Source organism: Drosophila sulfurigaster, chromosome 2R (assembly GCF_023558435.1).
Source record: "Drosophila sulfurigaster albostrigata strain 15112-1811.04 chromosome 2R, ASM2355843v2, whole genome shotgun sequence".
In the NCBI taxonomy this organism is placed as follows: domain Eukaryota; kingdom Metazoa; phylum Arthropoda; class Insecta; order Diptera; family Drosophilidae; genus Drosophila; species Drosophila sulfurigaster.
Genome location: NC_084882.1, coordinates 18,552,895 through 18,579,792, shown reverse-complemented (window position 1 = coordinate 18,579,792; position 26,898 = coordinate 18,552,895). Strand labels below are relative to the sequence as shown.

The 26,898-nt window shown below is 39.4% G+C and overlaps 2 protein-coding genes across 2 annotated transcripts in view; one reads left to right on the top strand and one right to left on the bottom strand.

Moving 5' to 3' along the window:
* Positions 1–26,898, bottom strand: part of LOC133836724 (uncharacterized) — a 130,715-nt gene that overhangs the window by 7,337 nt on the left and 96,480 nt on the right. The gene's annotated exons all lie outside the window — the stretch shown is intronic.
* The window catches only part of LOC133839304 (uncharacterized), a 96,176-nt gene that overhangs the window by 4,675 nt on the left and 64,603 nt on the right, over positions 1–26,898 (top strand). The window contains 1 exon segment of the mRNA XM_062270730.1: positions 17,773–17,941. The gene's annotated coding sequence lies outside the window, so the exon portion shown is untranslated.

Below are 26,898 nucleotides of genomic sequence, written 5' to 3'. Positions count from 1 at the left end.
AAAAATGTACGTTAAATAAAAATTTTAAGAGTCAATCTCTAAAGCAATCTCATTTTACTTCTTGGCTTTTAAAGTCGAATTCCATAAATTGTATTAAGTATGAATCATAATTCATATGAATAATTTTATCAGCAGTTCTATGTAAATGTATTAACAAAGAAATATGCGGGTTTTTATAAAATTATGCAATACTTTGATTTAAACGAATGTTAATAATTTTGTGGACTTTTAAAATATTATATACAAACTCGTTTTGATTCGATTTCATTATGAGGCTATTTGATAATTGTCAGCAAATAAAATGTCAATGTTATACAAAGCCAGCAGTCTGACAAGTTCTTCTTTAAAGGCTTAACATACTTTGATTGATTTTGGATTATCTGCCATCTTATATAAGAAATCGATGCCGGCTTAAGATCGAAAAGTATCTTCTCATATCATTTGTCAATCCTCCCAAACAAATATTCAGTTTTATAAATCCTCTCTCCTAAAAGGAAAACAAACCAGTCCGGCAATATTTTCTTTGGGACTTTCTTAAAAAAAAAACGAACGAAACCTAACTCAATTCATTGGCTGCATTGTTGTTTTGCGTCCTCTTGAAAATCTCTTCTCGATCTCAATACTGCGCACACATTAAACACACATTAACCTGCATTTAATTTGTCAATATTAGCTCGTGAACGAGAGAAATAGCGGGGACCCTTGGGTCGGAGGTAACACAAAACAAAATATGGCTTGATCGGTTCTCAGGCCACACTTTTCATTTCTTTCGGAGTATTTTCGAGCATTGGAAAGTGAGGCAAGCAACCACAACAACAACAACAGCACCAGCAATAACTCTGCACGACACACGACTGGGCGACTGACTAGTTGACTAACTGACTGACTGACTGACTGAATGAATGACAGACACAGCATGTCTAGTCGACTGAATGGCCAAATGGCTAAATGGCCTGGGTCTCTGTGTGTTGACCTTTTCACAGCTGGAATCATCTTTCACATGCACAACACAACGTACGGTTCTGTTTACGGTCTGAGATACTCTACGCTCTGGTCTAGTCTGGGGTCTAGTCTGTGGTTTTTTTTTTCGTTGGGAATTGGGGACTGTGGACTGCGGACTGAGTCTCCTCTTGCAGTGATCTGTGATCTGTTCGTACATTTGCCGGTCCATTGCTCGTGCGCTTGTCAATTTCTGTCAGTTGCTTGTCAAAAAATTTGTTTGCCTCGAAAATGTGCAGTGAAAATCCAGCAAGCCAAAACAAAAAGCGAGGGGGAAACAAGTAAGAAATAAAAACTACAAACACGATTTTCATGTACTACAAAAAAAGCAAAAGCAAAAGCGCAACCAGCACACCAAAAAAAAGTGATTGACGAACTGACTGCATGATGGACTTACTGACTGACTGACTGACTGACTGTTCCATGTAGAAATTTGTATTGTAATATACCCTGAGAGTCCTGCATAATTAACCTTTTGCCATGCTATGCATATTTGCCATACCTTCATGTCGATATGATATTCACTCACCTGTCCAGCTGTCTGTCCGTGTGTCCGACTGTTTGTTTACAGCGTAATTTGTTTATATTCCGCAAGTTGAATGTGAAAACGCAAACAAATCACAACAACCGTGCTACGCAATCGCGTAGCGTCAAATGCTGACTAATAGCGGTTGTCTTTCCCCTTCTATCCCTCCCAAATAAGGGCTGCTCTCTCTGACACGTAAGCCATTCCCTATATAGAGGGCGGCTCTACCCAATAACTGACACGTGTCTCGTTTGTTGTTTAGGTGTCAGACGGTTGTTGCGTGCCCTTTGCGATGCGGGGGCGTCAGAGTGTCGCCAATTATGTCTGTTGAAAATATGAAAATTAACATATTTAATGCGCGTTTTTATTCACCACAAATTTGTCATTTAATAAAAATGATTTTACTTTTTTGGCGTCGATTTTGTTGTTGTTGGATATTTTTGGCATTTTTAGTTCACGCTTCGCTTTGCAGCCGAGTCGAGCTAATCACAAGGCGTTCAATTGCTGGCAATTTTCGTTTATAATTAAGTGCAATTAATTTTGCATAAAAGCGGAAATGGAAAATCTCTGTCGCGCTCGCTGAGAGCATTCATTGATAATGGCATGCAAAAAACAAAAAAAAAAAGCGAAAAATAAGAAAAAAACATTTCTTAATGATAGACATTCACTTTTTATGGGCGAGCGAGGTGTGTGTCTTAATGGAGTGAAATTTTGTCGTAATTGAGCGCGACGAGCTTTGAGCTTTGGGTGCGCATTTGATGAATCTTGAGAGTGAATTTTGCCACACGGTTTTTGTTGTTGTTTTTGTTGTTTTGTTTTGTTTTTGGCAAAAACAAAGACAACAACACAATCTTGTTGATATGCTCCAGCGAAGCAGTTCGCTGCTGCCGTTACATTTGTTATGCAAATCAAGTGCCGTATACATAGCCATGGTATGTAAAGTTATGTACAATACATACATACATACATACGTGTATACATAAGCTAAGAAACCAAAACGACGTCAGAGTCTCAGAGTCAGTCTCAGTCTCAGAGCCAGTCTGTGGAGCCGGACTAGAGACCAGACCAGGCACAAAATTGAAATCAACTGAAACTGCGAACTGGTTGTGTAGGCAGCACACGTACAAGGTCTTCAAATATGGCTTTTTTTTCTGTTGTTGTTGTTTTCTAAGCATTTTTCTTCTACATATTAAACGTGTGTTGTATTTTAGACGCTATAATAGCATTAATTTACCATACGATTTCATATTTATGGCCATTGTACGCTCAACTGCAATTCGCTTCTTTTTTCAATTTGTGAAGTTGCCCCACTGTGTTTGTCTGTGTGTGTGTGTGTGTGTGTGTGTGTGTGTGTGGGAGGTTTGTTGTTGACTTGATTTTTAATTAAGTATGTTTTTGTGGTTCGATTGTTAGTTTTTTTCCCATTTCCTTAACAATAATTGTAAAACTCTTTATTGCATTTTTTGCTTCTATTTTTTGTTTACGATTTTTATTTTATAGGGTTGGCGTGTGAATCAGCTTTCGTGTTTAGCAGCTGATAATTGGCAATGCACACACATTCAATAACATACATATGTATGTCGAAGTATTTGCCATTTATTGTAGATATAGATAAGCTTGCTGCGCTGCGCAATGTCGTGGCTATTTCCTACGGGACGTATGATTAATGCGTTGCGCTGGCGTCTATCCAAAAATTGGCATGAAATCTGATGATCCATCTTTATCGATTGCAACTAGATAGCTACATATATTTATTTGCCTAAACATACGTAATAGATCATTGTCAAACACGAAATGTTTGATTAGCACTAGATATAAATGTAATTTCTGTATAAAATGATGAATCTACTATTTACTTTCTGCGTAGCATTTCAAATGTATTAAACTAATGATAAATATTGAAGTGTAATTTCTCTGATTATAACTTAAATATAAAATGTTTAGTTTACTATTTACTTTATTTTCGTTTAGAATTTGAGTTTAGTATCTTTTTGAAGTTCTTGCTAAGAAATAATAATTGACAAACATTCAAGGTCTACATACATACATCAATTATTTTCACTCTTTACATACATACGTTTATACATACAGTATTTATGATTCCTGAAAATGTTGTTGGGAAAAATTGTAGAAGTTATTTAAGAACAACTTTTGTATGACAATCTGACATTCTGGCAATTTTTGAAATTTTTTAATTTAGTACTATACCAAATAGAGCTTTCAGTATATTAAAGTATTTTAGCTTTATATTAATGTGGTATAATTTTAGAATATGGTTTTATTGAAAATGAGTAAAGGATATCTCACATTCACACAGTCTTATTTATTATACTAGATTTCAATATTCATAGAAAGGAATTCAACTAATAATTAAATAAAAGCAATTTCAATTCACAATCACTTGTTTTATATACAATTTTACTTCCAATAATAGATTATAGTCGCATTCGAATATAAAAAATTCAATTTACAATTTTATAACTTAGCCAAATTCATTAAAATATATTCATAGAATAACATTTTTTATGTTTGATTAAAACTAGATTTCATATAGAATGTTCAATTTACAATTACTTTTATTTTGTAGAATTTTTAGTTAGGTAACATTAAGGTATACTTAAAATACTTTCAACTAATAATAACTATTTTTATTTGCAGGTACGTGCTATCGGTTATTCCTTATAAAAATTTACAAAATGCGAATCGTAAGTATTATGCGATCTATATTTTGAGTGTAGCCACACATGTGCATTAAGAGACAACAACAAACAATAAACATGAGAAATAAAAAAATTTCCGAAACGTGCATTTTTCGCCAAATTGCTATCAACAGCAACAGCGACAGCAACAGCAACTGCGATGTGTGTAGCGCCAGAAAGACCCCGAGATATATTTTGCGACTGTCTGCCAATTGTAATAGTATGAGAAGAATAAGCGAATATCGCGACACTTTGCAACTGATGACGTCATGGCAGCGCTGCCCCAAATAAAATATATCTAGATTGCATATTAATTAGCATATCGTCGTCGTTCGTCGGGTGACTCGAGGAATCATCATGCACACAAACACAAACACACACGGTGTAGTGTGTTCATTTGTTCTTGGACTTTGTCGCCCCGTTGCAGTTTCTTGAATTAGTCATTGACTGAGTCAAGCGACAAAAGAGCAGCAGAGGAGAGAGCAAGAGAATCGCACATTTTGGCTTTTACTTTGATGTTTTTTGTTTTGCACGTTTTTATTGCTGGTTGCATTTCCTTTTGGACCCTGTTGACTCGAGAGAAGTCCATTAGCCATGTTTTAGCAGCCAGTCAATAAACCGACTGCCTGACTGACTGCCATTTTGGGGGCGACTGTTTTATGTGTGTGTGTTTATATGTGTTTGTGTGTTGTTGTCTGTGGTCGTTCGATTCTTCGTTCGCAGTTCGCAGTTCTCCGTTCTCAGATATCTCTCTTGAATGAATGAGTTCATCGGCGTCAACGTCAGCGTTTTGCCATTTTAGCCGGCTGTGTTTTGTTTAACCAAATAATAAAACACGCGGTCAGTCATTGTGTGTGTGTGTGTGTGTGTGTGTTGAGTGCGTGGGGTGTCCAACTGTTGGGTTAGTCATCGTCAACGCCATCGCCATCGCCCATCAGTGACAGCAGCAGCCAAAAGCAATAACAACAGCAACTGCAGCAACAACATCAACAGCAGCAGCATCAGCACGATCGCTGCTTACGAGGAAACGCAGTTGCAGAGAGTTGATTGCACTTTGTCAGCGTTGGATTGATAAGCCCACTGTTTAGTTTCTTCAGTGCATCAGCAGCCCAGTCCAGCAGCAGATAGACAAGTCAATGCAGATAACAAATGATAGATAGAGCGAGAGAGAGAGAAAGAGATCTCAGAAAACATTTTCAATTTGATTTATGGCATGTAAATTTATGGAAATTTACTGCAGCCCAAGCATGCTTCTATACGTAAACAGAACCAAGTTGAGTTGAGTTCGAGTTGAGTTGAGTCGAGCCAAGCTCATGACTTGATAAAGTGTAATACAAGCCAATAGTTTATTATAAAGTGCAAGTGTATGCGTTGGTGTCTGTGTCTGTGTGAGCAATTGCAGCGCATTCCAATTTTATTATATCATGTGCTCGCAACATTATCGCATATGGTGCGGCTGCTACACATTATCGCCTTGCTGCTTGCCACTTGCTGCCTTGCCGCCTTGCTTTTCAATTCTAGTCGGTATGTAAAAACAAGTTGTAGAACAAGTTTCGAGACGCCTTTTTAGAGTCACCCCCTCTCTCATCAGAATACAGCATTATATTGTATGAGTGTATGCTACGAGTACCCGTAATATTCACATTCACAGCGAGACTCAGAAGAGACCAAGTCTTAATTACCCAACATTTATTTGTGTTTCTATTCAAATTTTTTAACAACATTTTTTTCTCTGTACTTTTTGCCTGCGGCGCTAATGAACTCGCCGTCGTCTTGTTAATAATTATTAAAAAAAAAAAAAACGTTTTTTCAATTGTTGTTGTTTTGTTTTTGCGGCTGCTGTGGCTGCTTTTAACGCGTTCAACTGGCTTTTGAATTGATTTCGGCAATTAAAGGCCTCTAAATGAAATTGAAAACGCTGAAAGCTACTCATGCAAAAAACACGGATAACAAAACCAACAAAAAATACTATAAAGCGAAAAAAACAACTGAAAATAAATTCAAGTTATTATAAATATTTTTGTGAGAGACACTCGAGCGCTTTGATTGATGGGCGTTCAAGCAGCGTCAGCAATTGTTATACAAAAATATTATTAAAACCACAAGCAGCAAAAAAAAAAGAAACATGAAATGAAAATTATGACTTTGACCGTCAGTCGAGATATGCTGTAATCTAAAGAAATTTTAATTTTCGTCGACTTTTTGGCAAGCAAAGTTATTATCTTTAATTTGTTTTTGCTTAAATTTAATTATTATATGTGCTTGGCATTAAAAGATTAACTTATGTAATATAATTTTAAATTAATTAGGAAAATTGGAACTTTACTTTTTAATGCATTTTTCAATGAATTTTCTTGCACGCACTTAAATGCATATTTGTTAATTGCATTTACTGGCAGAGTTTGATATTGAGTATAGTTCAAGTAATCTTCATATATAGTCAAATACATATATAGTAATGTATGCCAACTTTAATTTCAATTGATAATGCATTTGCCAATGAGCTTTTTTGTATGCATTTAAATGCAGTTTTGCCAATTGCATTTAATGGCTGAATTTCATCATGATTACAGCTCGACTACTCGCCATCTGTAAGCATATAAAAATATATATTATATAGCACAATTTGCAATTAATGAATTTCATAGTATGCGCCATTTATGCCTCTTTACCAATTGTATTAAAAGTTCCAACTTGATTATACCTCGACTATTCCCCTTCTCTAGACATATTTACAGGGTATGCGCGTAAAAACCACATTCGTATTTATGCTGTTCATTGTGAGCGTTGTTGTTGGCTGCACACGTGCGTGGCTTAAAGAGTTTTGGACCTCTTATCACACTGGCCAAGCTCCATTCATTAGGTGGCTGATAAACAATTTTCAGTTCTTTTTTCGTTTTTCTCTGTCGATTATCTACAATATATATGTGAAATGTGTGAGTGTGTTTGGTATGGTTTCACATAGATAGCATTTGGTTTGCTTTGTTTTACGTTTTTCCTTTTTATTTGTTGTTGCTGTTGCTGTTGTGTTGTGTTTTATTTTATCGCTTGATAAAAAAAAAGAAAAAAAACTGGCGTTATGTATATGCGACTTAATTAGTTTGCTCTGCCTACGTGGGCGCAGTGGAGCTGTTGTCGTCAAGACCGGATCTCTTGGATCTCTTCTATCGCCAGTCGGTCCGAACACCACAAGTCGAGCAAGCGAAGAAGTAGAAGAAATTAATTAGAGACGCCGTAGCAGTGATAAGTAAATACAACAGAAAAAAAAAAATAAATAAATAAAAACGAAAACAAAAACGAAAAACAAATGCTGCAGTCTGAATTTCGCTTTTTTAGCTGCTACAGATAGAACTTTCTTCTGATTAGCTGATGGGTGCGAGAGTAGAAAACAGAAACCGAAATTCCATTATGAGATGATCCGATGATCATCTAGGGAGGCCTATGAGAAATTAGTTTGGTGTCTCTTGAAATTAGCTTTAATTTTTCTGTGTACAAATTTGTTGCTGTTGCAACCTTGAACAATTGCCAAATTTTGCCAGATTAGTAATTGTTGGTGTCGGTTTTTTGTATTCGTTGAAGACGCCATAAATTTATAGTTTAGACCAGAGCGACTAATAGAAGGCATCTTGTTGATTTCTGACATTAAAAATAACAAACAACAAATAATCAACATTTCTATATATTATTCATCTGTCTTCATTTGATTCGTTTGTTTGTCTGTCTTCGTCTATTTGCTGTTGTTTTTTGTGGCACGGTCAGGAGCATCGTAAAAATTATATTGAGTCGAAGAAAAGGCTACAAAAGTCGTCGTTTATAAATGCCTCAATAAATTGGTTAAGGTCGAATCGGACATAAATCTATTGGGGCAAACGAAACGTGGCAAGTAGAATCGAGTATGTGTGTGTGTGTGTGTGATTATGGCACGTAGCAGCAGATATCTATATACCAAATAATGTATCTTTAAAGACTTTTATCGCTGTGTAGAATATATAGAAAATGATATAGATGCCCCCCTAAGATACTTTCTTGTCCGCATTGTATAAAATAAAATGTATATTTATCTCTATGAGCTAACTTTGATGACTTTTCTTTGTGTTTGCGTTTTATGAATGGATTTATTGAACGCCGCAATAGTATCTACGAAACGGATGTGTGTGTACCTAGTATCTATAAAGTTGATTAGAGATTATGCATTCTTTGCGTGCCTTTTGTGACGTCAGCGCTTGTCAGTTGCGTTATTTACAACAAGCCAGGTCATAAATTCTGTTGAAGTTGTCTTGATTATTTATAAGCAGAAATATGATTTACAGCCCTTGGCTGGCGACTATGCAAATGCATTGCATTTATATAGTATAGTAAAAGCATATATGCATTTCTGTATTTACATATTTTGCATGCCGACAAGTCAATCACCACATGACGCTGATTAATTTAATCGTAGCCACTGAGGACAAACGACTCTCGACTCTCGACTCGCGGCTCTCTGTTGTTGACTGGTTGGAAAATAATAATAAAAAAAAGATTGTGCCCCGCACAAGGGAAATTATTTGCGCTTGGCTCATTATAGAATTTATAATTAAATGCAATTTTTTACAACTAGCGGCGAGAGGAGCACTGACCAGCGCACAACACACACACAGACACACACAAACACACACAGACACTCAGCTATATCAAATCAAATAACCGCAATTGTAATTATATTTTACAAAATGCGCTCGATACGCTCTGTTTGAAATAAACAACGAAAACAAATGATTAGATGCGAATACGTAGTTGTTGTTTTTTTTTCGCTGCTTATAGCAATGAGTAAATAACAAACAACAACACACGACTATGTGTGTGTGTGTGTGTGTGTGTGTGTGGACAGCGTAACAAACGCGTTTGCTGATAGAGACGATGGACGCACTGGCCGCCTGAGTGACCATTACAAATGTTCACTTAGCCCGGACCATAGATACCGCCAGTAATCGAGCGAGTGAGCGACAGACAGACAGAGCGACCGTCAGATCGCTTCGTTGCAGCACTGAAGCCAATCATCCCCCGCCTTCCCCTTTTCGCAGCGGAAATTCCGCATCGTCTGCCGCACTTCGCATTCGCGCAACTTCAGCAGTTTGCAGTCTCCTTTTTTTTTTGGTGTCGTTGTTGATTATTTCTACAAAAGCCACTAATGGATTTTGATATGCACAACACACAGCAGCTCACACACACACACACACACTTACAACACACACACTCTTGTATATGGCACGCATATTTCTATTAAGATGATGTGCCTTTGGTCAGTGGCCACTCTCTCAACTCTCCGCTTTAACTTGCAACTTTTTTTATGCCAGCCTCGTGGCTACTTGCGGCATGTGGCAAGCGGCAAACGGCAAGCGGCAGCGCGGAGTGCCAGATAAAGTTCTTGCGCATTTTTTCGAGAAAGTGCAATCGTTAGAATGCGGACTGTGGAGAGTGTGGATTAGAAAAAGTTTGAGTTTGAGTGAAAAAATTACTTTCTAAATACAAGAATTAATTTTGTAAGCTTTTCGATCCAATAAAATTTATTTGAAGCCAGAATTTCAGTTGAAAAATGTTTGTTTTGTATAAGATTATATTATTATTTTATTATATTATTTTTTGTTTAAGATTATAACAATTTCTTTTTTAGGATTAAAATCTTTAATTTTAAATCTGCATAGAAAAAAGAAAAAACGCTACAAAAATAAGAAACGTAAACTAAAGAATTCAAAATTAAAAAAATTTTTAAAACATAAAACAAAATTTCGATCTTTGTTTTGAGATTGGAAAATCTTCTCTTAAGATGAGAAAACAAAATATATATTTATTATTTTACGTTTGATTTTGGTTTGAGATTTTTCGTTTTGAATTTAATTTTGACAGATTTGCATGTTTTGAAATAAGAGTATATATTTCGACTTAAAGAATTGCACATTTAAAATTATTTTAGAATTTAGATGTTCAATGAAGTTGAAGAATTTTTCTTATGAGCTAACTTGTAATTTTTTCAACTCTTTTTTTCTGTGTATAGAAAATGAATTGAGAAGAGTGGAGAGTGTGTACTGGGGAGAGTTTGGACTCTTGAGAGTGTGGACTGTGGAGAGTTTGGACTTTTAAGTGTTGCTGTGGCCCGCTTAATTATCAAAGACATTTTTTTGCTGCACGGCCATCATTTTGGGCTTGGTCAGCTGATAGCGCAGTGAGCTAAGGCAAAGTGAAGGAGTGTCCCGGGTCCGGTTCGATGTATTTAAGGCGAGGTCAGGCCAACCAGCCAGTCAGCCAGCCAGTGAGATAGTCAGGCCAGAGAGCCAGCAGCTGGCTGCTGTCACCGAATGATCTAATGTGCGATCCAGGAAGCGTTGCCACTGTCTGACTGAGGTAAACAACAACGTCAGCTTTGGGTTAAGCGTAAACACGGCAAAATGCAGCACTCACAAAAAGGGCGTGGGTGCGGGGAGGGGGAGGGGAGGGTAGGGAATGGTTGCCAGGTTGCAGCGTAGCCAACACTAAACTAATGGCAACCGCGCTAGCGTAGCACGGTTCAATGAATTACTTCATTAGTGCAGGCGTGTACTGTGTGGCATGCGTTGGTCGTCGCAACAACGACGACGACGACGTTGCAAGCATGTCTCGCTAAGATACAAGAGAAAGAGAGAGAGAGAGAACAGCCAACAATCCAAACGTCTCGACTGCGTCGCTGTTTGTCTGCTGTTTGCCTGTCAGACTCGGTTGCGACGTTGTGGCAAGTTCTGTTGCTGCCACCGCTGCTTGCCTTGGCACTTTGTAGTTGCGTCAACTGTGCGTGGAAATTAGCTGTTGTTGCCGACTCCTGTTGCCAGTTGCCTGTTCGTTGGACAGTTGGGAGTAGGACTCTATCTCTATCTCTATCTCTCTCTCTCTCTCTTTCGCTTTGCACTTCAGTCGTCTATCAGCCTTAATTGCGGAAGTTATGAGCATGGAATTTTAATTATTTCACTCGAGTGGCTGCTGTCGGCACTGCTGTTGGTTGTTCTTGTTGCTTGCTGCTGCCGCACGTTGCATTGTTAGTTCGTTTACAGTTATTTTTGGGTTGCCTTCAGCAGTCTCGAAGCAAACATCCGCCGAACCTTTTTGTGGCATCAGTCTGTACAGCAGCAGCAGCAGCAACTCTCTCAGCTGTGGCTCCGTCTGTCTCTGTTTGCATTCTTCATTTGTGCGACGTCGTCGGCGGTGGCGATGCAGGCGGCGTCTGGCTTAGAAAGTGTCAAGTCAAATGATTGCATTGCATTGCATTGCATTGCTGTACTGAGTTGTGTACCCAATTTTCTCCATATTTAGTTCTAGACATTTCACCAAACGTGACACTTTCAAACGCTTTCAAATGTCGTCGAGAAGCATGACGATTTCCCAAATTGTAGCTTGACTTTTCTCCTCCTCCTCCTCCTCTTACTCTGGATGCTGGTTGCTGGTTGCCTGATCCATCTGGTTGCCTAGTTCTTTTGACTGAGTTTTTGTTTTGTTTTTTTATTTCTTTCTGTGCCAAGCTAATTTGTTATAAGTGCGCGCTGTTTACTTATTTGTTGTATGTGTCGCACTCGAAGCAGCAGCAACAACATCGGCAGCAGCAGTTGCTGTTGCTGTTGCCTTCTAAAGGCCGGCCCGTCAATTCTTCACTGCGTCAGTTTGTCTGTTGGCAGTAAACTTCCTTGCTTGTTTTCAAATGCGCTGCTGCAAACAAAAGCAACAGCACAAAACTGGCTAAGAGGCAGCCACTGCCCAGTTGATGTTCTTCTGCTGATGCTGCTGCTGCTGTTGCTGTTGCCGTTGCTGCTGCTGCCTTCTGAGATGGATGGAGACGTCGTTTAAGATTAAGACGACTTCTTTTTACAGCTGCATTGACGACGACGACAACGCAGACCAAGTTGTTGCTCTGGCTAAAGTTGTGTGCGTGATGCTGCCGCTGCTGCTGAGGTGAGTGATGATGATGAATGTGTTACAACGAAGGTTAACGACTTTCAGCTTTATAAACAACAACAACAACATTAACAACCACAGCAACAGCAACAATAGCAGAGGCCAACAATGCAGCTGGCTAACAGCTGATAATGCAGAGAGTCTTCTCCATTGTGTTTTATTGGCTTTGCATTTGGCTGGGGCTAATTAAGCCGCCAACAGGCTAATAATAAATCTAGTCGCTGCAGTTTAGATACAATTTAAATAAATGCGACAAGCAGTCGAACGTCTTTGGCTTGTTGCCAACCAGTTTTGGCCAATTGGCGAAAAAAAGGCGCGTTTTAAATTTCAATTTGTTGTAGTCACCGTGTTGTCAATGCAGCATTCTCTCTTTCTCTATCTCTCTCTCTCTCTCTCTCTCTCGCTACTTCTTTCTCTTCGTGCTTCTAACAACTAAATTACACTTGTCTACATGTTAACAATTTACTCACACACACACACACATGCAAAATGTGAGCAATAAATGTAGAAGTGATATCCAACGAGAGTCAACTCAAACTGCAGTCAGTAAGTCAGTTAGTCACTTTGGCCAGAGTCAGTTAGTCTACGACTCTGCGACTGCAAGTTTGGGCCAAGATTGCAATGAGGTTAGCGGCGCAATCTGCTCAAATATAGATAGCTAGTTAGGCGCATGGCGAACAAACAAACAAACCAAGCCAAGTCAAGCTGAGCTGAGTTGAGCTCTGCCAACTGGCAACATGTGTTGCCATGTTGCAACAACAACATCAACAACAACTGCGATTGCAACTGCAACAACCGGCCGGCTGCTTGGCTATTCTAATTGCGCACAAGCTTAGCAGCTTTTAGTTACTTTGTAGACGTTTTAGCTGCCATCAAACTGGCGTCGCTTTTGGCCAGGTTTACGACTCAAAGCTAGCAGCTCATTTATGCAATTGACTAAACTGAGTGAAGTTGTACCTCTGCACCTTGCCCCTTTTCGCAGTCGTTACTATAAATTGTCTGCCAAGTGTTTGGGCAATAAATGTTCTATTGAATTGTGCAACACCTTGTCCGCAAAAAAAAAAGGCTAACTGACTAACTGTTCTGTCAAAATGTGTTGCGCCTGCCCACAGCAATCACAAACTGCAACTGCAACCACAACTTTTTTTTGTGCCTTGCATGTGGCATGAAATTCAGTTGAAAATAATGACACACCCGTTTCAATTTATAGTTTTATGCGTGTGCGTCTGTGTGTGGCACAACAAACAGATACACATCTCTCCCTCTCCCTCTGCCTTTCCCTCTTTCTCTCTTGAAAATAAAATGAAAATTACTGAACTGTAACCATATGTGTCTGATGCTTCATGCTGCTTTATGGCTGTGTCAACTCTCGCATACTCTATCCGGAGGCTGGCTCTAGGCTATTTCAGACTATTTCTTCAAGAACTTCACAGTCAGCTCATTAAATTCATTTTAATTGTGCTATAAAACTGCTCGACACAACTGCAAAACGACAAATTTGATAATTAATTTGCGCAGATATGTGAATCTAATTATCGAATTACAAATTGTGGAAATATTTCCAACGCTGTTTGCTTTTTTATGCATTTCCTATTTGCTTGAGGAATTTTTATGTGTTTTACACACTACAACTACGAGTATTTTGTTTAATGGCTTTCCTATTGGTTTGCCATACCCAATTTGGTTTTAAATCATTTGCCAAACGACAATCGACGATCGACGACCGCCCACAAAATTTATTTGCTTTGCCAATGTTAAAAAGGTCAATTACAACTTATTGCCCGCTTTTCAAAAAGCCATCAAAAGTGTTTGGCTGCCTGTCTGTGTGTCTGTCGTCGTAGTTGGTTGTCGTTGTTTGTTTCAGTTGCCGTTACGCTCTCTTGACTTGGCTGGCTTTGGGGGTCTATTCCATGTCCTATGATCGTACAATTTTGATTAGCAGCAAACGACAGGCGACGTCAACAATTTAATTGCACATTTGCATTAGAGTGGAAAGCCAAAACTGGCTGACTGTCTGACTAGCTGACTGTCTGGCAACTGGCAACCATCCAGGGGGCCAGCTGGGTCTGGGTCTAGGTCTGAATTTCAGTCGCTGTCGCAGTCTCAGTTGCAATCCCAATGATGCCTGGGCCTGTCGGATCGGGGGGAAAAAATAAAGCTACTGTCAGCTCCTGGTAAGCGGTTTTCCATTGCAATTGGCAGGCACAGGCGCAGGTTTGATTTCTTAATTGTCGCTAAATGCGGGACTGCCAAACATTGTCTTTAAAACGTCGTCGACATCGATCGCTGTTTTGTTGTTGTTTTGTTTTTCGCTGGGACCGCATTATCGTCGATCATTTTGTAAATGCAATGAGTTTTTGTGGTTGCACACGAAATGAATGTTTCCAGCAATGCACACACAGCTGTAAAGGAATTGTTTGAACGTCGGCGACTATCATGGTGGTAATTTCAGGCATTCAGATTCTGTAGAGAGAATGTGGCAAGCGGCAGGGGGCAAGGGGAAACTCATGCGCAATTGTCATGCTGCTGGTTTTGGGGTCGTATTTTTATTGCTTCAATTTTAATTTATTTTTATTTTTATTTCTCTCTGAGCACTTTTGGCATGCTTAGTTTTGCCTTTCCTCGCAGCCCGCAACCCTCATTGTCAAAGTCTTCGCCTGCAATTGAGCTACCTGCATAAGTTAAGCAGTGAGGCACGCAATAATAGACAGAGAAAGAGAGAGAAAGAGAGAGAGAGAGAGGGAGAATAGCGATTCAAGTGTCAAGGGTCAGTTTAGTGCTCGCATGCGACTGAAATTTTCCATGGAGACATCAAACACAATACGAGTATGCTTGTTTAATTATGCGTTCACTTTTCACCCACTTAACCGACAGAGAAAGAGAGCTAGAGAGAGATGTCAGCTCATCATACTTTCACTACTTAAAACACTAAAATAACTTATATTTGGTAATTTTTTGGCTCACTTAATTTGCATTTAAATATATAATTTCCAATTTTGCTTTTAATATTCCATCGATCGACAGTTTCTAATCTCTGTGTATTTCTTTTTCTTTTGGGCTTCCCATTTGACATCAAAATGCAGTTTTTTCAAAGCATTTTTTTAATCGCCAAACTGTCACATAAACTTTACATTTTATTTGACAAGCACGCATGGCATACACACACAAAAAAAAGACCAAAAAGTACAAATACAAAATACAAATTTCTTTTCGATAACAAGTTGCCTCGACTTGAAAGCCAAACGGCGCAACGCTGCGTATACGCAATCCGAGTGGAGTGGAGTGGAATGGAAGGGGGCGAGATCTCGTGGCACATTAGTTGAAATTATGACAATTTTCCCAATACAATAATTCAAAATGATTTCTGTATGGTGGACAGCTATTGGCTCGTTATTATTAATTCAATTTGCTTTCGATTATCAGCAGCTAAGCTCATAGATTTCGTTCGTGTTACTCTTTGAAATGTTAATGCGCGCTCGTTTCGTGAGCTAATCTCTATTTCTCTCGCAGTGTCTGATTTGTGACTAGTCCCTTTTGTTCACTATTCGTAATTATTCGTAATTTTTATGCAAATTTCGTAATATATAACGAAACTTGTTTAGAAACTTGGCAACGTTGCAGTGTGTAAATTTCCTCACTGTATTTTTTGGAGGATGCCTTTTTGGGGCTTGGCATGCGTTTTGGGCCATAACTTTAATTGCGTTGCGCCGACAGGAAATGGCACACAACAAACAACAACAACAACAACAACAATAATAAGAACAAGAAGAGAAGCGATCTGGGATAAATTTTTGGTCGGCGGATATGGCTATATGGAATGGCTATAACTCATGTCGCTGGCTGGCTGTGGCACAAACAATTTGATATCAAAGCGAGTTTGCCTGCAGATCGCATAAATTATGAATGTTGTGTTGATTGCAGCCGCGAGTTTTTTGTTTTGGCTTTTTAAATTTTGGAGTCGAAGGTGTTAGAACCTTTTCGGGGTTTTGGCTTTTGGCTTTTAAGAATTTATGGCGCCTTAAACAGACAGCTAAGCACGGTGCCATTAGTGATTTATTGTGGGACAACAAACGATTGTGAACTCCATGAGAGTGCCTCTCTCTCTCTCTTTTAGTTTTCCTCTTTACTCGTCTTCCTCCTCGAGTTTGACATTGAAAATAAAAGCCAAGTGCCAAGCTGAAAATGGGTTGAATGCTGTTTTGTTGCTGTTTGCCGCTGTTGTTGCCACATTGTTGACTGGCCAAGCGTGTGAATTCTGTTTTCGTTGCAACTTTCAAAGCAAAAAGAGACGCTGCAAATTAAGTCAAGGCTGTAGAATTGTATTACTCATAAACTCAAAGCTTCGTGCATATCGAATTTCAGCGTGCTGAGTGCGACTGCAATTCCATTTGCAAATGCGCACTCAAATGTGGGTGACGGTGTTTCTCTCTCGTATTCGATTTCAGCACATCATCTTACAAAATAATACCCGTATCATGCTCGCCAATTCGAAACGTTTCCCGAACAAAGCTTTCCATAGAAAGCGCAAGTGAGAAATCTTATCGGATGCAAATTGTGATAAGATAAACACCTAAAACACCTAGTCAATAACACACACATATTGTTAGCATATGTTAAATGCATAGCAAACTCTTTATTATTATTATTTGCTCTTATGATCGAATTCTAAAATCAATATTCACTTCTTCCCAGAACTTTTTCTCCGTTTGCTCTAACTTGTAGTCCTTGTTTACGCAATCTGAAGCGCAGTCCATGGATTTTCTATCAGCCTCCTCATTATATTGGAATTCCTCCAATTTTCCGTCCCACATTCGCTTCACTTCCAGCGCATATAAATAAGTTTCCATTTCGAAGAGTAATTCATTTGTGAATTCCACGATCTTGGCTTGAACCAACTTACTCTTCAAATGGGTCAGACCTAACTTATCCAGCAATTGGCGAGCCCAGATCACAGCGTTTGTTCGGCTACCGTATAGCGAGGAGTTGCCGTCCTCTCTGCTGTACAAGAGTCGCGGACTCAGTTGAATTCTGTCAATGGCATTGACAAAGCCATACGACGAGATCAAAACTAGCAGTGAAATAAGTTGCCAAGCTCTCATTGCGCTCGTCTATATATTAGCTCGACTCAAAAGTAACTGAAACAGAATCGCCTGATTAGGCGACGCCACAGAGATTATCAGTTGAACTTTGACTTCTACTATCAAATCTGTTTTAAAAATAAACCATTTATTAAATCTTGAATTGAGTTGAGATGGGGTTTTTTTTTAAGTGTTGCCTTTCGAATTGCGTGTGCAACGCGTCATGAAAGTTGCAGCATCACGACATATTTCCTACATTTTAGTTGTTGTTGTAAACAAACTAAGAAGCTTCCAGCTGCGCGCGCTGATTGCCAGACGACACGATGCGTTTTCAAATACTTGGAGTCTAGCATGCAGTCTAGCATGCGGCTGGCAGTTCATATCGCGCATACGCCGCATAAGCACAAATAGCAAAAAAATCCTAAATGTAAAACTGTAAACACAACAGACAGTGAAAACATTGAATTTACAATTAATTTTCATTGTGGCTTTCCCATTTTTGGTTTCATTACAGATTCGAGACGTTTTTCCGTGGATTAAGGTGCATTTCATTTAACTTTGCAGCAGGCGGTCAATTGCGTATAATTTAGTTGAGTTGAAATTGTCTGCCGCATTTCTTCATACCCACGTCGCATGTCAATCATACGCAACGTTGTGCAAAGCAAAAACATTTGAAGTGGAAGGTGAGTTTGCATTTACTCAAACGTACTTAACATGAAAGTGAAATTGGGTAATGTCTATAACAGAGAATTTCATTGTTTTAAGTAGCTTATTCAAATTTCATTGGCGTTTTATCGACATTGAACCCTGGCACTGCGAGCAGCAATCATTCACACCTACAAAATTTGTAATTGATAAGCGAAATCAACGTCTGATTATTTACTCTGAAGTGTTCTCTTTCTCCCTTCCACTCAGAGTCTCAGTCTCGACCTTAACTAAACACTTTTATCTGGCCTTTTTTTTTGTTGCTGCTGCTTTTTAACTTCGTTCAACTGCTGTCAATTTGGCTAAAAATAAATTATTACTGCTTATATAGTATACAATATGATATCATGCCGCTTCGTTTTTGCCAATTAAAAAACCAGAAAAATATCTACTGTTGTTGTTGTTGTTGAGTAAATTATGACTAGCGATAATCATACAACACCGCAGAGTTGTTATTTTATTTTGTTGTATGTATTTTTTTTTCAGAATTGTTTGCCTGCTTTTGAGTTTGGTCTAGTAATTAGCTCTGCCTGAGCGTTGCATGCATAGCTCAAATTTCAAAACTACATGCACTTTGCACAGATACTAAGTCGTAGTCTGGGGTCTGGACTTGGGTGTGAAAAGATTTATGTGTGGCTGGCAAAGCATCTTTGCAGTTATCAATGCGTTGGCCCCACAGCAGCCAGCCAGAGAGACGATGCAAGACTCCAGTTCCAGCTTCAGCAGCAGCAGCAGCAGCTTCAGCTTCAGTTTTGTGCCATTCACCCGTGCGATTCCAGTTTGTGGCTGGCAGCTTGCTGGTGGCATCTTGAGACATTTCATTGTATGGCCTTTTATTTATGGTCTGCTCAGCTTTTTATAACTCTTCGATTTATATTGATTTGTAATGCAGCACAGTTTTATATGCAGTTGACCTTGTCCCTGGCTGCAAATCAGGATCGTTTGCTGCTGTTGTTGTGTTGTGGCTTATTATTTGCATTGTTGTTGTTTTCGTGTTTGTTTTTGGTTTTGCCATGTAAATTATCATAGTTACAAAATACCGAAGGTCAGCTTTAACAAAAACTATGCTGCTTGCAACTTAACTTGCAGCCCAGCTAAGCCAAAGCAGCGTCTCAAATTACCTCAACAACAAGTGCAGCTTGGCATTGTTTTTCTTTCGCTTTTTGTTGCTCAAGTCTGCAACACGTCAAAAAAAGCAATGCCTTGGACCGTCCAGGTGCTGCCCAGGTGACATAACTCGAACTGCATATTTGCATAGTATATACAAAAAAAAAAAAAAAACTAATAAGAAAACTACAGTTGAGTGTGGTCGACTAAGAGATATCCATTTTCAATAGAAGTAATAGAGTATTATTATTAAAGTATACCAAATTAATGTACTAAAAAAATACTGAATATATTTGGTATATCGATACAGTCGTACATTTAGTCTCTGACGTCTATTGTTATTAATATACTAAAAAATATACTTAAATATACCGAAGACTATATTTGGTATATCGATATAGTACTACATTTAGAGTCTGTGACGTTGTAAATCATACTGGAAGACGGACATGGCTATATCGTCTCAGTTGTTGACTCTGATCAAGAATATATACACTTTAAAAAGTCGGAGATGCCTGTTACACACATTTATGATATGCACAAAGTTATAATACCCTTCTATGGATAGTGGGTATAAAAAGTACATTGCCTATGCCATGTGCTTGATCACTGAACACTTAAAAGCTCAGTGACGTTTTCCCTTTTTTGCCACCTACAAGTGTCTGCGTGTGTGTGTCAAATGTGGCACAGTTACGAGTTTGCCTCAAAGTCGAGAGTGAAACACTTGTGCATGCAAATATTTTACGAATTTGTTGGCAGAATTTGTTAGAAAATTGGCAACAGCGAAACGCAAAAAAATGCTTGCGCACCTGACAATGTGCAAATTTATGACAGTCGTTGCAAGTTGTTGCTGCTGCATTGCTGTTGCATGTTGCATAAGTGCGCGTTTTTGCGCTTTGCAAATAGCAAAATATTTGTTTTATTAATTAAGCTTCTCCTTTCGATTGCTTGCCATGTTTATCAATAATATTTGCTTTATGTTTTGGTACAATATTTGGCAATGCGTTTTTGTGTCGAGATGAAAAGCCAAGCTCCGCAAGTCTCTCACGTCTTTGTGATTAAAATTTATGCACTTAGCCAAATGTCAACAATTATGGTAAACAAATTGACAAAAACAAAAAAGCAAAAACAAAAACAACTGACAAAGACGATGCGACCAAATGTGCATTAATGATTAATGAAAGCACTGCGATGCGGAAGGGCACGATCATTTAAGTTGAGTTGACTTGGGTTGAGTTTTGTTTTTCGTTTTGTTTTGTTTTGGTTATAAATTATTGCCTTACGATGCGATTACGTAAATGCTGAATGCAAAGGGCCGGGCCAATAACCGTTTACAGAGAACTCGTTCCGCTAACAGGAAATTGATTGCCAAATGGAAAATGTTGCTTCCGAGAACAAATCAAAAATCAAGACTTTGCTTGTTCAATTTCAATTAAAATACACCCATACAATATGTATGTGGTGTAGGTGTACTTTTGTGGGTCAGTGTTAGTTATTAGCGTTCGACTTATGCCATGACCGCGCACTTTGAGGCATTTTTCATTGAGAAATTTTTTTAGTCAAAGGCTGATTAAAGGCGCTTTTGAGTTAATGCCGTTGCTTTCACCGCATGTGGGTCACCTTTCGCCAGTCAGCTAGCTAGCTAGTCAGTGAGGCAGTGAGAATTCTCCATTCCGGCGGGGCAAATCACCAAACACTACCTAAGTAATGTGGATGAAAAGAGCGCGCGTTGCTTTGGCTCCTAATGAACTTGTTCTCATGCTCCGGCCAATGGTAGCAACTTGTTTTTTTCTTCCACTGTCTTCTCTGTTTTGTGTGTGTTTTTCTGGTGTAGGTGTTTGACCCTCAGCCAAACGGAATTCTTGTTAAGTTATGTAAATTTTGTCTGTCGGCTCTAAAGATTCTTATTCAATTGGCAGCGGGTTTTTTCAGTTTGTGGCTTTTGTTTGCCACGCTCAATCAATTCGAATACATTAATCAATTCCCATGGCTAGCATTTGTTTTATGTTAGCAAAAAAATCGAGATAGAAAAAAAAAAAAACGGCGACAATTTAATTATAACAACAAAACAGCAGCAGATACAACGACGTCTACACGAGTGAGAGAGCTGTTCGAGAGTGTATCTGAAATTGATATCGTGACTTTGTGTAATTTGTAATTTACGATGAGATCACTTCCTCCAAATAAAAAAACAACATTCGTTCTCTTCACCTCTCTCTCTCTCTCTCTATGCTCTTCCATTTCGATTTTCCTCCTAGTGTCCCATGAGCGTGCCCCGAAACATACGTCAATTCGTCGCCAGGGCAAAGCCAAGCCACCAGCTATATCTATGGCTCTGTGTGGCAAGATAAGCTTGCATCGGCAGGCCAAAGTAGCACTGCTTCAGTTTCTGTTTTTGGCTTGTGCCCGTCTCGGCTGTTGCCATCGCATTGCAATGCTGACTGACAACAACGTCCTGCGATGCCAACATTGTATCTCAGTATCAGCATCAGCATCAGCATCAATTGCAAAGCGGCGCAAAAAAAAGTTCAAGTGGCTCAAAAGACAACGGCAAATTTGCATTCGCATTCGCAATCGTATTCCAAAAGCCATTGGCATTGGCATTGGAATTGGCTGGAGCCCCAAGACTGCGAATGCGACTTCGACTCGAGTCCAAGTCCAAGTCCATGTCTGTGCTTTGTCTTTTCAAATCGCATAAATTAGATTTGGCATTCAGCATTTGCAGCGCTTTTGCACTAATAAATTCAGAATGTGCAATTGAAATGAAAGCAGCTTCAGCCTCAGCTTCAACTCCAACTCAACTCAGCTTCAACAGCAGGCGCATAAAATGTAAATCAAATGATTTTTTCTTCTTCTGCTGATTGGCCATGCATTTAAATCTTAGAGTTCTCGACTCGTCTCGACTTGAAAAGCGAATCTGCAATTGCAATTGCCAATTGGAACAAATTATGTGGGCTCCTCTCTCACACAGCTGGGCAATTATTGTGGTCAGTAAATTGGCAAAGCTGGGTCAAGCAAAACAAAATACTTTAAAGTTTATGGAGTATAAACAAATCTCAGAAATAGTAAACAGAATTCTTACTAAACAATTCCAACTTTCATTCCAAATACCAAATACGGAATTAATGTCAGTACAAAAAACCATTTCGCTACTTTTTCTACCCGTTAGCCATAGTGTATAGTATATGGGTATAACAGCTTTGTGCCTACAGTTAGGTATATATGTTTATGTATTCACATATGTATATATTCATGATCAGCGTGAACAGATAAATTATTTAAGAAATAATTCTCCTTGCCAAAAATTTATTGGTATATTGGTGTAGTATATCAACTGAATGTAATAGTGTATCTATAAACTAATAGACAATAAGAATAAGAATATAATATGTAGTATAGAGGGTATATCACAGTCGAGCACACTCGACATCTTACTTAATTTTATGATGGATCTCAACTTTGCTTTAGCAAAACAAACATTAGAATCAATTGCTGAGTAGAAAGATTCCGCTTTAACTCGAGCTACAAGTAATTTCGTAGCATTCCATTTAATTTGTTTTAATCTAACGCTGACCCATTTCCGCTTGATTTTTTTGTAGATTGAAACATCGTCAGTCCTTGACCTTTAGTGCTTAGCCTCACTCACGTCCACCTTTTATGGCTACCGCTCTTAAAGTGTATTATTATTATATTGTTTAAAGTGAGCTCGGCTCATTAAGTTGTAACAAGCTGTTTTGCGGCAGTCTTTTATCTTCAGTTCAGCTTCAGTTTTTATGGGCGGGTTTTGAACTCATCAAAAAAAAATGAACAAAATGTTTTTCTGTTTTTGGCAAAGCGATTAAGAAAGAGTTGCTTAATTAGTTGCTGCTTGCCCACGCAATAGATTCTCGATTATGTTGCAATATCGTCGATGGCTTATTGCAATTCCGATTTCGATTCCGATGGCGATGGCGAGGCGATGGCGATCGAACAGTGTGACAAGATTTAAAAGTGTCAGCAGCATATTTAATGCCTACACTTGGCTGAACGAACCGTGGACCGTGTCTCTCTCGGCCTACGTTCTGGCTATTGATTTGTCAGTGGATGCGACTGCGACTGGCAGCCAGTCTCCTTTTAGACTCGGCGCAAATAAATAGCTCTGACAGTCGCCAAAGCTGCTTTACATGTGCAGCGAAGCGTGTGGGCAATGTCTGACAGTTGGACAGGCCTCCAGCTTACAGTCAACCAGCGAGGCAAGAGCCTCAAGCTGCAGCACTCTGTGACACTCAAGAATGCCGCAAAAGATTCTGAAATGTCGCGCGTAGGTCGCTAATCAGATTTGCAGCCGAGATGCTGCATCCTCAGATGCAGTGGGAAAAAGACCTGTTTTAATTACACAATCGATAGCAAAAGACAAGGCAAACCAAAAGCCAAGAGACAAGGCAATTAAATGCTGGGTGGCCCACTGACCAGTTGCCCAAAAAAAAAAAATTGTTAGACGTACGATCTCATAAAAGATTCGTCGTAAAAATCAATTGAGAATCGAACAACTCCCAGACTCGCTTTTCATATATGTGCCGCGGGTGCAACGCAGTCGCAGTGATTGCATAATTTCGACTGAGAAAGAGATAGAGAGAGAGAGAGATAGAGACAGAGCTACAACAGAGTTAATTTCAGCAAAAGGCAAACAAACCTAAAGCGATGACGACGCAATGAGTCGACTTGGTTGTGTGGTCCAGACGCTGGCCAAGCCCAAGCAATGGTTGCTGCTGTTGCTGCTGCTGCTGCAGGCGACGTCGCTTTGCGTGCAGTCTGTGTATGTTTGTGTGTGTGTGTTTGAGTTTGGGCTTGCAACTTGCAACAAAAAGAGAAATAACCTAAAATTACCGCCGCCAATTTAATAGTCACACTTGCAATAGGCCCCAGACGCTGCAGCCAAGCTGAAATTACAAAGTCTTTGAAGCAACTGCAACAGCAACAACAACACGCATGCCCCGCCTGGTTGGCGTCGGCGTGTGGATGGCATTAAATGCTTCTTAGAAATGTAAAGATACATTTATTTTATTCTCTTCGCTCTTCGCTCGTATCTCTAACAAACATTGCGCTCGGTGGGTGGAGAATCCGTCTCGGGGTCATACTCAGTATCCCCATCCCTCTTTGTACTCCCCCACCAAGTGCTGGCTCATGCATCATGCCGCTTGCTGCATGCATGCATTGTATAATTTTGTTTAGTTGCTATAATAGTTCTTGAGAAAATGTGCAGCCTCATCGTAATGATGTTGGTAAATACTCAAAACGACAACAAACCCAGGCTTCTCTATGGTGATGAGAGTGTTGCAAGTGGCAGGGGACAAGCGGCAAGCGGCGGTGGCGGCAGCGCCAAAGGTTGTATGGAGCAGGCGTTAATGGCTTTTTGATGGTTGCGACTTCAAGGTTGTCCAATGAAGTCGCACACATAAACACTGCCAACTGTCAAGTTAAAGGTTAAGGGTTGTCTAGCCCAAGGGCTAATAACTGTGTTTAGTTATCACTCATTTGGCAGCAGAAGAAGCGGCAGCTGCAGTCTCCGATTTCTCAATTTGAAATTGATCCTTTTTTATGCATTGTGTGTTTAGGGTTTGCCAGCAGAACGCATAATCGCCGCGAGTATCTGAAATTTCCTTAAAAGCATTACATTTTCAATGGCGATCGATCAAAATGAAATGAAATTGCAGAGCTAGACATACATACATATGCAGGCCTCACTGTAGCAGCCTGTGGTTGTTGGGTGTATCGTATGTCAATGTGCTGCATTCGCAGGCACAAAAAGTGCCACCGGGACCAAGCCAGACCCGGTTAGATAAACAAACAAACAGAGAGAAAGACAGACAGACAAAACTGAAAGACAGACAGCAAGCAGACAGTGAGCGCCATAAGTGTGCGTACGTACACACAGCTCTTTCTCTAATCATACAAAAAGCAAGCAAGAGGCAAGTAAGCGAGCGAGTGTGTGGCAGAGGGAAGAGTCAAACATAAAACTACCGTTTGATCGATCGTTTTGATTAAAAATGCAACACATTTCTATATGATCTGTCACAGACATCAGGCTGAAAGCCACAAAAGTCTTCGACTGCGACTCGCTGTGGTTGCTGCTGCTGCTTGGAGACAAGCGAAATGTTTGTTAAAGTGAAATTAACGTCGCCAGTTAACAGCCTACCAATCAACAATGCCAGCATCTGTATCTGTATCTATCTGTATCTATGGCTATGCGGCTATGTGTATCTGTATCTGTGTCTGTTGCTATTGCTGTTGCTGCACACGCATGCCAATGCGTTCATCATGAGATGCTATGACCATGTGTCGCTCTGTCTCCCATCTCACAGTTTGCAGTTTACCAAGTTGCAGACAGCCAAGAGTCTCTGCACATTTTCCGCATGATTGTTGTCTACGCTTCCTCAAGATTACACATAAACCAAAAGCCACCTCATCTGTGTCTCTTTTGGTTTCCAGTTTATTTTACAATTAATGAAATTCGATCGATTTATTAACTGTGTTTATTTTGCATTACTCACAACACCAACACTTCACAACATTTCCTCACCTCTCGCACTCTCTCTCTCTCTCTGCACGTTTCATTCATGGCAATGATTTGAGTTTGAACATTTGAAGTTTGAATTCGAAGTTTTGTCCATTAACCTTCATTAGGCTTAGGCTCTTGTGTTGACAATTTCGATTTCAATTAAGCTTTATTTATTTATTTGTTTCGCCTTAATGAACTGTGTGAAACGAATTCAATGTGTGTGCAATTGCCAATCCACCCACCAACAATAAAAATCCAGCTTCGACCAGGCCAACATACTGCAGTCGGTCTCTCTCTCTTTGTTTTTCAGCAGCGACTGCGACTCGCATTTTTGTCGTTGCACAATTTTTCGTTTCGTTTTTGGGGAATTCAATGCAATCGCTGCCAGCTGCCTGTCTTGGCCTGCTCTCGAAGCGAGAGGGGAGAGAGGGGCAGTTTGGAAAAGTGTCGACAACAAAATGCGCCTAATTGTCGACGGCAATTGTCGCGCATAACACTTTGTTTTGTTATTTGTTTTGCTTTTGCTTGTGTTGCTGTTGCTGTTGTGTATTTCTAGCTAATTTTATGACGCCTATTACTCTATTCATTTGTTTTATAACCCCATATACAACATATACATAAATTTGCTTATAAGCCGAGTCAAGTGCAACATGCGCAGCTTTATTGTTGCCTAGCTACTGCGAATTATCATCAACACATTAGCAGCTAGCTCGCTCTCCTCTCTCTCTTTCTCTCTCTCTCTCTACTTCGCTCTCCCACGAGCTGGACTTTTGTGCAAGCTGTCAGTTTGCAACCGTTAAAATTGCATGCCTTGGCATTGGTCATTATCAAACTGAGGCATCAATCTGATGGGGCACAACACAATTGCAAATTGCAATTGGCAATTGCCTGGCCAATTACTGACTGGCTGCCTGGCTGGAAAATGGAGCAAGTCGAACACTTGAAACTCGTTTTTTTGTTTTCGGCCACAACTCTAAGAATATCTAGTCTAGCATCTGTAACTATTTCCCCCTCACCCAATTGCACATTAGAGATTGGTCAAGAGTTGTTGTTGCTGTTGCCCAGCTGCCCAATGATTATGCAATTTACATGATCTTTTCTTTATACTCTTTCCATCGGAGCGGAGTCTAAAGAATTTCTCATGTCATTCGTTGTCGCGGCATCTAAATCATTTCATCTATGCAACCAAAATTAAAGACTAAATAATCATAAATAACTGGGTTAATTTGTAACGCTTGCCTGCATGCGTAATGAAGCGTTTAACCCGATTACAAAGAACGAAGAAATAAA